This window comes from Jaculus jaculus, chromosome 18 (genome assembly GCF_020740685.1).
Source record: "Jaculus jaculus isolate mJacJac1 chromosome 18, mJacJac1.mat.Y.cur, whole genome shotgun sequence".
NCBI classification, from domain to species: Eukaryota; Metazoa; Chordata; class Mammalia; order Rodentia; family Dipodidae; genus Jaculus; species Jaculus jaculus.
This window is the reverse complement of record NC_059119.1, coordinates 62482345-62494423: the sequence shown is the minus strand read 5'-3', so window position 1 is coordinate 62494423 and position 12079 is coordinate 62482345.

Sequence of the window (12079 nt, the reverse complement as noted above, 5' to 3'; positions counted from 1 at the left end):
AGATTTGAAAGGCAGTCACTCACAAGCTTCCCACCTCTAAGCTGTAATGAAGCTGAGTTACCACCAGGGAACAGCAATGCCTTAGCTTTGGGCTAATAAATGTTCAAAGAGCAGTACATTTCTCAATTAACTTGTTGAAAAGTAATAGTGCCCACTACAATGGCCAAATCGAAGTATAAATCTGTTCTTAACTCCGTATCTTTAAAAGTCTGGCTTCAGGGGCTGGAGAGATGGCTTAGCAGTTAAGCACTTGCCTGTGGAGCCTAAGGACCCCAGTTCGAGGCTCAATTCCCCAGGACCCATGTTAGCCAGATGCACAAGGGGACACACGCGTCTGGAGTTCGTTTGCAGAGGCTGGAGGCCCTGGTGTGCTCATTTTCTCTCTCTCCCCCTTTCTCCGTCGCTCTCAATGAATAAATAAAAATAAAAATAAATTTAAAAAAAAAGTCTGGCTTTACTTATTTGAACTGGCATGGAGCTATTTTGGGACGTGGACATACTTACACAGGCTTATGCTTCCTTCCCAAATATCCAGTAGAAACATGGGACAATTAAAAGTTAAAACAGCCGGGCGTGGTGGCGCAGCCTTTAATCCCAGCACTCGGGAGGCAGAGGTAGGAGGATCTCCGAGAGTTCGAGGCCACCCTGAGACTACATAGTGAATTCCAGGTCAGCCTGAGCCAGAGTGAGACCCTACCTTGAAAAACCAAAAAACAAAAAAAAGTTAAAACATGGCCCAGCGTGGTGGTGCACGCCTTTAATCCCAGCACTGGGGAGGCAGAGGTAGGAGGGTCCCTGTGAGTTCAAGGCCACCCTGAGGCTACATAGTGAATTCCAGCTCAGCCTGGACTACAGTGAGACTCTACCTCAAGAAACCCCCAAAAAATTTTTAATTAAAAAAAATTTAAAATATTAAACATTTGATTAATGAATGCTTGTATTTGTGGAACTGGTTTAAAGCCAGTCAGTCATGTCAAAGCTCCAGTATTTGTTTTGAAGGGTAGAAACAATATCATGACTCTTGCAGTATTAAGCAGAAAAGCTTCATTCCAAGTCTGAAATAAGGCAAGACAGGGAGGGAGGAAATGAGAGCTTGCCCTAACGGCACCTGTGACCCCCCAGTTTCAAGATGATGAACCCTGAATGAGAAGCCAGGGCGGGGGCCCCACCAGTGCCCTTCCTGAGCCTTCCTGCCTTCACCTCAGCTTCCTTGGTTCCTGTCTAGAAACCAAGACAACTTCTAGAACCCTTTACGATTTGTGGTCTGTAGTTCGTGTGTGTGTGTGTGTGTGTGTGTGTGTGTGTGTGTGTGTGTGTGTCTGCAGCGCCAAAGGAGGTGGGGTGCCAATGAGGTAATAGGCAATCCTCATGGCTAACCTGCCATGTAAAGTGCCCCTGACGTGGGCTGCTCTACTTAGGGCGGACTACAGCCCGGGCGCCCTGGCTACTTCTGTCCAGCCTCCTCCTACTCCAAAATGTAAGTGCTCAGCTCTATATCAAGCTGCTGAGTTGTAACTTTGCCCCTCGGCCATCTGGAAGGGGCTAATTTTATACTCTCTCGACTTCTAAGTGTCACATGCCTGGCTCGCCAGAAGCTTGAGCAACTAGGCCATCCTTTTAATTAGGATGGTGATTTAAAAAAAAAAAAAAACACTTTCAAACAGGTGTAAGGGCAGAAATATCTTGAATTTATATTTTATGACACCTTGTTTATTAAGAAGTCACTTGTCCAGCCATCTAAAGTATGTGGATCACAACTGAGAACAGAAAACATGCCAAAAATAAATAAATAAATAAATAAATAAATAAAGATCCTTGTCACAGATATCACCAAGTTCACTCAGTATAAGCTTGGGTCTTGTCTCAAGACCCTGAAACTCCTGAATGAGATTCAATTTTCACATGTGGAGTGATCCATTTCTGAATCTTAGGAAACTGAAAATAGAACAAATGGGCTCAGATGGCTTAGCAGTTAAGACGCTTGCCTGTGAAGCCTAAGAACTCATGTTCGAATCTCCAAGCTCCACACAGCCAGACACACAGTGACGCAACCACGCAATGTCGCACACGCACAACACAACAGCAGACTCACACGCCTGGAGTTCATTCCCAGGAGCTGAAGGCCCTGGTGCACCCACTACTTCTCTCTCTCTCTCTCTCTCACAATAAATTAAAAAATGAAAATAGAACAATTGTGGAACAAAGGCAAGTAGAGGTAAGTATATGGGAAATAAGCTTTTCACAGAAAAACAAAGCAAAACAAAACAAAACATAAAAAAGTAACAGCAAGTCAAAACAGCAAGACTGCCCATATTATGTAGGAATACAACCCTATATCAAATTGCAGAGGCTTCTGCACATACCAGGTAAAAACAGCCATGCGCAATTATGGCTCTGAGTTGAGGATGGTGGTGCACACTCTTTGTTCAAGACTTGAGAGTGTAGATTCTGGAACCAGCAGCCTTCAGTTCAAATCTTGGCACAGACTAAGTCACTTAAGATCTCTGTCTTTCTTGATTTTCTTATTTGGATAATGGAGATAGTATTCATGTAATAGAGCAGTTTGAGGAGTGAATAAATACAGTGAGCCCCTAATGCAGAGGGGATCTGTTCTAAGACTCAATAGATGCCTGAAAATTTGGATACACAAAATTCCATATACATTGTTTTTATCCATGGTACTTTTAAAAAAATTATTTATTTATTTGAAAGAGAGGAAGAGAGAGAGGCAGATAGAGAGAAAATAGGTGCACCAGGGCCTCCAGCCACTGCAAACAAACTCCAGGCATATGCGCCCCCTTGTGCATCTGGTTTATGTGGGTCCTGGGGAATCGAACTTAGGTCCTTTGGCTTTGCAGGCAAGTGCCTTAACTGCTAAGCCATTTCTCCAACCCTATCTATGATACTTTTAATTTATAAGTTAGGTGCAATAAGAGATTAACAATAAAGTAGAGTAGAGCAGCTCAGTATGTTCTAATATAAGAAATTTCTTAACACTGCTTAGAATTGATTGCCATTTAAAATTTGTGAATTCTTCATTTCTGGAATTTTTTCATTTAATCATTTAGGACTGCTATCAGCCATGGATAAGTTAACGTATGGAAAGCAAAAACTGAAATGCTTTTCAGTCATGTTATTATTATATTATTATATTATATTATTATTATATTATTAGAGCAACAGGTAGTAAAATACCTGTTTTCTTCCAGTAGGTACTCCATCTGCTCCTTGCCAACAAGTGAAAACCAATGTTTTTGGACTGGTACTAGTATCTTAAGAGTCTTCATGGGCACAGAAACCCCTGACCCCAGCAAACTGATTTTCCTTCGTATATGCCAAGCCCAAACAGTTTCCCCCACCACTGCACAAACTGTCCCCTCTGCTTGGAATTCCCTGTCCCATTTTCCTTCCTACTTAAATGTCACCTCCACTATGAAGTCTTTCCTGATTCTTGTCAAAGACTAAGTCCAGAAAATTTCAAAATGTGTTTTATTTAAATATTTGCCTACTTCATTTCTTAAAAGTTTTACCAGCAAACCCCCCCGCCCCCCCGCCGCCCGACCTCCACCTCCACCTAACTTCTGCTTTTCTTAAGCTCTCTGGATAGTTTCCACATCTTCTTACTGACTCAGTGAAAATGAGCTGACTCAAAAAAAAGGTGTGGAGATTCTAGAAAGAACTAGCTGACTGGCCAACTGGCTGACTGGCCAGCTGGCTGACTGACTTCCTGAAACATAAGAGTTTGGAACTATATTAGCCATCAGTAGACTAGCTCTCCTGCTCCATTTCAAGGAGCCTTTTTTAAAAATATATTTTTATTTTTATTTATATATACATGTTTATTGTGAAAAATGTTAAAATATATAGAAGAATGGAATAACTGCACAAGGCATCCGCTTAGCCATCACATGGACTTTCCAAATAACTTTATCATTTCTCTGTCACTCTGTTACATCCTTCCTTTCCTTTTTTCTTTCATTCATCTCCCTCTTTTTCTCACTCTATCTCCCTTTTCTTTTTTGCTTTTTTTTTTTTTCTTATTTTGGTTTTTTGAGATAGGGTCTCACTCTAGCCCAGGTTGACCTGGAATTCACTATGTAGTAGAGTGGCCTGGAACTCATGGCCATCCTCCTACCTCTGCCTCCTGAGTGCTGGGATTAAAGGCGTGCACCACCACGCCCAGCTTCTTCCTCTTTTTAAACCATCACTAATATCTGTGGGTGTGGTCATTATCAGCACATAGCCTTGCCTCTCTTGATCTGCAATGTCTGATAAATTTAGACCAGCCATTCTCCTTTTTCTACTAAGGATTCTGAAGTAAAATTACTCCAAAAACAAAAAAAAACGTAGGTTTTTAAGACAGTTCTAAGCAATAATTTCTTGACAGGGAACAATAAACGTCACAGGATGAGCCAGGAGTGGCCATCTGCGCCTATAATCTCAGCACTTGGGAGACTGAAGAAAGACGACCTCAAGTCAGAGGCCAGCCTGGGATATATAACAAGATCCTAGATCATCGAATGTCAGTGGATGGAGTAAGAGAATGATTAGTCATCTTTTCTCTCTCAAGGCAGATAACCTCTGACTGTGGTAGTTTGGATGTGATTCTATATGCAATAAGGAAGATAAACTGAGAAAGAAAAAACAAAATTAGCACACAGAGCATGGCTGGATGTTATATGTCCTGTCTCGTTAGTGTCTTCAGATCACCCAAACCGGCCTGGAACTCACCATATAGCCCAGGTTAACCTCCAAGTTGTAACCTTCCTTCTCAGCTTCCAAGTGCTACTGGGTCTACAGGTCTGTGTTTAAATACCTGGCTTAAAACACTAATATTTTAACTTTCCAGCTCAAAACTGAGCTAAAATCTAGAATCTTTGTCTTTTCACAGTTTATTGTTTTTTAACTTTATTTTTATGTGTTTATTGGAGAGAGAGAGAAAAAAAAAATAGGCTTGCCAGAGCCTGCAGCCACTGCAAACGAACTCCAGGCGCATGCGCCCCCTTGTGCATCTGGTTTATGTGGGTCCTGGGGAATTGAATTGGGTTCCTTTGGCTTTGCAGCAAATGCCTTAACCACTAAGCCATCTCTCAAGCCCCACGGTTTAGTGTTTGTTTTTTTTTTTGTTTTGTTTTTGAGGTAGGGTCTCACTCTGGCCCAGGCTGACCTGGAATTCACTATGTTGTCTCAGGGTGGCCTTGAACTCTTGGCGATCCTCCTACCTCTGCCTCCCGAGTGCTGGGATTAAAGGAGTGTGCCACCAGGCCCGTCTCCCATAGCTTATTCTTTAAGTTTGTGTCTTAATGTGGAGTTACTTGTGTGCATGTGTGAAAGAGAGAGAGAGGAAGAAAGAGAGGAAAGGAGGGAGGGAGGGAGAGAGAGGGAGCAGTGCGTCCACGTATGAGGGTGTGCCACTTAGTTCCTCCAGCACTCTGGATGACTACACATTGAAACTTAATATGACCACTCGAAAAGCCTATTTTTAGAAACTTCATCATTACAGCTAGTGATTGCTATTTTCATAGTATTTACATCTAAAAGAATGGGTATGATGGATATAACTTTTGTGATTAGGTTTTCAGTCAGACAAGGAATGTTTATCATCTTCCTGAACAATGCAGCTTTCTTCAGGATAGAAGGGAAAGGTTTTCCCAAACTCATCTGGAAAAACAGTCTAACACCTATGTAAGCCTTTGGGATTATAAAAATTGGTCTCAGGGCTGGGGAGATGGTTTAGCGGTTAGGTGCTTGCCTGCAAAGCCAGAGGACCCAGGCGCATGTGTCCGGAGTTTGTTTGCAGGGGCTGGAGGCCCATTCTCTCTCTGTCCCTCTTTCTCTGTCAAATAAATCAACAAATAAAAGAAGAATAGCAGCATGAGATCCGGAGAGAGAAGCCGCCTCACAGGACGTGGAAAGGCCAGGACCGGTCAGAAAGTCGTCCTTTGGCCTGTGCACGCAATTGCAACTGTACTTACAGGCAGCATAAACAAGTGTGCACACACACACACACACACACACACACGGATGAAAACAAGCCTTTCTGCTGTACAAAGGCGCCTGCATGTGCAGCAAATGCCACTGTATGTTTGTTTGAACAAACGAACAAGAAGGTGTGTGCAAAGCGACGCATCAAGCAAGAAATCAAGCGGTCAGATCAGACTCTGTGCAAAGTGTCAGTAACTCGCCAGAGGGGAGACCACCGGGCCGATTTCCCAGCTTGTGGCTGCCAGTTTGGTCCCTTCCTCTTCCCCTCAGATAGTTTGCTTTGAAACGCTCTTGCTTTGGTTCTCTGGAGGCACAAAGTCTGGAGTCACGGAGCTAAAACTCGGGGGTGCCGTCGTGACCACGGTCAGAGACAGGGGACCTGTAACGTGCGGGTCCGAGAACCTCTAGACCGGAGATCTGGTTAACTCAACTGGGTTAATCTCACTGAATCTGAGCACAGATGTACTAAATCAGTCTGTGGGGGTCACAGGACATATGGACTAGGGTGCACAAGAGGGTGAACCATGGCAACCAGGAGCTACGCTCAGCCAGGGCGGATCCAAAGGGTTCCTACTGAAGACCCCGGGCCTCTGGGAAAACTGGGCCTCTGCGTCTGCTGGACTTCTGCTGCCCCAAGTTTCTGCCTTCCAAACTGGAACCTTCTGTCTCCCATGGCTTCTACCACAGCAAGACCTCTGAGGCTTTGCTTTGCCCTGTATCCCCCTCCTCCCCAGCTTTGCATTGGGGAGAACCTGGGGATCTTTTTAGGGCTTTTCTCTCCTGGAAGGGAAATTGTCTGAGCAGACTTGAAGGCAGGGGTGGCAGCCACCTGCTGAAATCAATAGCAGCATTTGGCAGGGTGGGCGGGGAAATGAGGCGGAGCTCGGGGGCGGGGACCATCCCACTCGCCCCCTCGGCTCGCCGGGGCCCCCGGAGCTGCGGTGAGCAAAGCCTCCCCTGCGAGGTGAGCTGGCGCGCGCGCTCCGACAGGCCTGCGGGAGCCGGGATGCTCGGAGACCGTGGGGTGTGTGTGTGTATAATATAATATAATATAATATAATATAATATAATATAATATAATATAATATAATATAATATAATATAATATAATATAATATAATATAATATAAATAGTAGTGACTATTCGAACCAAAGAAGTCGTGGGAGTTGATGACAATTACGTTGGAAAAGAAACCGTCCAGCCCTTGTCCTGGGAGCCAGCTGCTCATGTCCCTGGGCCTTGCTCAGACTTCGTCTTCATTCAGCCTGCCAGGGATTCATTCTCAGCACTGGGGAGAGCCGCCTCCAGGGGTCTCTTAAGAACAGGAACACATCCTCCCGTGAGCGCTGTCTCCAGGAACAAACGTCCTATGTTTTGCTTTTCAAGTTACTTGCTTTGTGTTCTAAGGGAGGATTTCTCCTGAGCCGTCAGAATTATCTGGGATTCTTGTTAAACAGTAAATCCTTGAGGCTGGGGTGATGGTTCCAGGAGATGGGAGCCATGGATATACTCTGAAGGAAGATTTTGTTTTTATTTTTATTTTATTTTAATTTTTAGAGAGAAAGAATCAATGCGCCAAGGCCTCAGCCACTGAAGTCGAACTCCAGAAGCTTGTGCCTTAACCACTGAGCCATCTCTCCACACTGAAGGAAGGTTTTCTGCATGGCTGTAGCCCGAGCAATGATGGAAAGAGGCCTGTATTGGGGTTTGATGACACAGAGCATTGCATGCTTGCTAAACAGTTTAGGCTTAGGGCTACAGAAAGTGACAAGAAGAGCGATTTTAAGGATAAAATGAGAGAGTGATATTTATGTTGTGGAGAAATCCTCCTGCTGGTGGTTTAGAGGCAGGGAAACCAGCAGAGAGGCTTCCGGAGTCACCAAGGGGGTGAGGAGGTTACATGGAGGCCGTGGCAGTTAGGCACAACAGTCTGTGAGGTTGTGGCAGGAGACCAGGGCACACAGAGGCATCAAGATTAACACATGAGGGCTGGAGAGATAGCTTAGTGGTTAAGGCACTTGCCTGTGAGGCCTAAGGACCCAGGGTAGTTCCCTAGGGCCCACGTAAGCCAGATCCACATAATGACTCATGTGTCTGGAGTTCCTCTGCAGTGGCTGGAGGCCCTGGCATGCCTATTCTCTCTCCCTCTCTACCTTTATGCCTCTCTTTCAAATAAATAAATAAAATATTTAATAAAAAAGAGTAGTATATGAAAGAAGCCAACGATGGGGCAAACGACCACAACCCCTGGCCAAGGGCGAGAGCCTGTGCAAGGTCAGCCCAGGGAAATGTAGCAAAGGGTGGTGCCACGCAATGGCTCCTAGAGAGTTACAGCTTCTGGTGGCCCAGCACTGTGGAGTCTTTGACCTTCCTCCAGCTCTGGCCCACTTCCACCCTTGGGAGTGTCTCTCTCCCTTAACAAACCATCTCATCTGTTGCTAGACATTCGTCTTTGTCCACATCTTTTTAATTTTTTAAAATCTATTTATTAGAGTCAGAGAGAGAGAGAATGAGAATGGCCTCACCAGAGCTTCCAGCCACCGCAAACAAACTCCAGACGCATGCACCCCCTTGTGCATCTGGATAATGAGGGTTCTGGGGAATCGAACCTAGGTCCTTTGGTTTTGTAGGCAAGCTCCTTAACCCATAAGTCACCCCTCCAGCCCTGTGTACATCTTGGTTTAGAGACTCAAGAGCCTGGGAATCCCAGTGGGACCTGAATGCCACATGCTACCTAGGACAGAGTGGAGCTGGACGACAGATACGGGTCAGGAGGGCACGTGGAGGCTTATCGTAGATGGCTAGCTTAGGCCACGAGATAAAAAGACAGTGGAATCAGGATCAGGAAAGTTTCTGCAGAAGTGGTCAGGGCTAGCTGTGAGTGACAGCACATGCCTTTAATCCCAGCACTCGGGAGGCTGAGGTAGGAGGAATCCTGCACTCAGGACACTGAGGTAGAGGGATTGCCATTAATTCAAGGCCAGCCTGGACTACACAGTGAGCTCCAGATCAGCCTGGACCAGAATGAGATCCTGCCTCAAAATATAAAGAGCTTCATTGGGGAAGGACTCTTCAATATCCCCGTGTGACGTTTTTAGTTTAGGATTTGAAAACAGACCCAAATCTTGAGCTTGTAGGGAAATCCTAGTGCCTGGCCCCGCAATATGTACCATATTTCCACCTGTGTGTATGTGTGTGCAAGAGAGAGAGAAAAGGAGGAAGGGAGGGCAAGAAGGTGGGAAGGAGAAAAGAGAGACTTTGAGACTTAAGGGACTGCAGAGGATATGCAGGGTTTCTGTTAATGAGGAAGAAAGACAAGATTGGGAGAGACCATAGGAATGAATGTTCTTTGACAATGAATTCTGAATTCTTGAGCATTTTTCAACTGCTTTTAGCAATTAGTTTTCAAGATGTGCTCTTTTTATAAGTTTTGTTTTGTTTCTCGAGGTAGGGTCTCGCTCTAGCCCAGGCTGACCTGGAATTCACATTGGAGTTTCAGGGTGGCCTCGAACTCATGGCGATCCTCCTATGTCTGCCTCCCATGCTGGGATTAAAGGCGTGTGCCACCACGCCCGGTTTGTTTTTGTAACTTTTAATGCGCGCGTGCCCCAGCACACCTACAGTCAGAGGACAGCATGTGGTGTCCGGGCTCCGCCTTCTGAAGCCCGTGACAGACGTTGGGGCCACCTCGGGTCCAGCTTTACGAGGGTGCTGGGGAGTCGAACTCCTGGCTGGCAAGCAAGCATCTTTAGCCTCCGAGCCACGTTTTAAGGCTGAAGACAATGTTCCCTTCTTGACCACCACTAGGTGGCAGTAGTGGCGGGACAGCGGAGGTGGCCTTCCAGCTCCGGCGCTGACGCTTGGTGGCTTCAGAATCCTGCATCGCAAAGCGAAACAAATGCCTTTGCCAAGGGTCTCCACGTGTGTCTTCGGAGGCGAGAGGGCAGGGGTCCAAGGACTTCCCTTTTCTTCCTCTGCTTTCTGCCTCATCTACGCAGATTCTGCATGGTCCAGATACGTCCACGTGAATCTCGAACTACCTACCTTACGATGAAGATTCCCAAAGCAAATCTAAATCACACAAATGAGCATGATTGGACTCCTCTCTGTGATGGCACCCATCACCCGACTTCCTGATCAATTGCCCTCACGGTCCACACTGACAAGTCTTCCATCACCTTAACCCATGTGAGCAGGAGAGGTGACCTGTTCCACCTTTTCCTCTTTCCACGCATCTAGGGTGGGGTGCACCTGTCACGTCACTTCTGAGAGCTCGTCCCCTGTGAGCAGGACTTGTCTCCTCCTTTCAGCGAAGGCAGAGCAAACTACCTGGTGTGTTGTCCCTGGCTCCACAACAAAACTTCATTCCACAGCCAAGAGCCTCAGTGCCCCAGTCCTGGAGTTAGCTTCACTTAGCTCAGATACAGTGAGAACATTCACATGCTGCCTGTGAGGCCAGCCAGGCACCCACAGAGCTCCCTGTTCCCAGAGAATGCAACAGTAAGAGGCGCCTGTCGTGGCTCTGACTTCTCGAAGGCATGCTCCAGTTGTAATCCGTGCTGGTCACCCATCCTTCTTCTCCCTCCCTCCCACTACATACGGCTCCTGCAGAGGCTGTTTGCTGTCAGTTACTTACATTGTGCTCACCAAACAGCCCTGGAAGCACTACACTTAATGCTCATACCCGTATATTAACGCTACTCTCAGTTTTGGTTAAAGAAGCTTCTCTTTTCACATGGCGGGGACCTTGGGATGACTCAGAAGGCATCATGGTGGTGAGAAGGACAGAGGAATGCTCAGCACGGCAATATCTCTATCACACCTTCCAAGGCTCAGGGTCCATTGCGGAAGAGGTGGCGGGAAGAATGTAAGAGCCAAAGGAAGGGTAGGACTCCTTACAACGTGCTCCTCCAGACACAAAATTGCCTGGATATCCATGACCTCACCGTGCCTGACACTCCTACACAAGACCATCATGATAGGAGAAAAAGACGATGACATCAAAATAACAGACTAATGGAGAGAGGAAGGGGATATGATGGCGAGCAGAATTATGTAGGGGAAAGTGGGGGAGAGGAGTGAAATATCATGTTTATTGTCTGTAAGTATGGAAGTTTGTCAATAAAAAATAATTTTTTAGGTGAAAAAGAGATGGACCAATGAGATTGATACACCTGTATAGCCAATCGAACCACCAATGAGCCAAAGACAGGAGCATCACATTCTACGAATACAAGATTTAAAACAGATATCCACTACCGTCCTCAAGTACTAGTAATGAAGACGACTTCTTACTCAAATTCTTGCCCTGTGTCAAGCCCTGTGCCAAGGGCTTTAAATTGATTTTCCCCCAACCATTCTGTAAGGTAGAATCACTGTTCCTATTTTACAGACACAGCAGAGAGCTGGAAAGGTTAAAGCTGCCACCTCAGATGTATCTATTTTCAGATTGTCTTCTTAATTCTGAAAATAGTTAAAGGGCTCCGAATGTTTAAAGATCTTTTCAAGCCGGGAGTGTTGGCGCACACCTTTAATCTCAGCGCTCAGGAAGCAGAGGTAGGAGGATCGCCATGAATTTGAGGCCACCCTGACACTACATAGTGAATTCCAGGTCAGCCTGGCCTAGAGCCAGACTCTATGTCGAAAAACCAATAAAATAAAGATCTTTTCAGTGGGCTGAGGTGATGGCTCTGAGTCACAGAACTTGTCTGCAGACTGCCAGCCCCAGTTCAGGCCTCTAGCCACCTACACAAAGCCAGATGCAAAACATGGAGCACGCCCCTGGCACTCCATTTGCAGTGGCAAGAAGCCCCGGTGTGCCCACAAACACACACATGCACACACCAACAAATTATATACACAAAGCCTTTCATACAGCACTTAATAGACTACAGGGGACATTAACAGCTTTCTTCTTTTTTTTTTTTCTTTTTTTGGTTTTTCAAGGTAGGGTCTCACTCTAGCCCAGGCTGACCTGGAATTCACTTTGTAGTCTCAGGGTGGCCTCCAACTCACTGCGATCCTCCTACCTCTGCCTCCCGAGTGCTGGGATTAAAGGGACGCACCACCACACTCACCTTCACATTAAGTTTT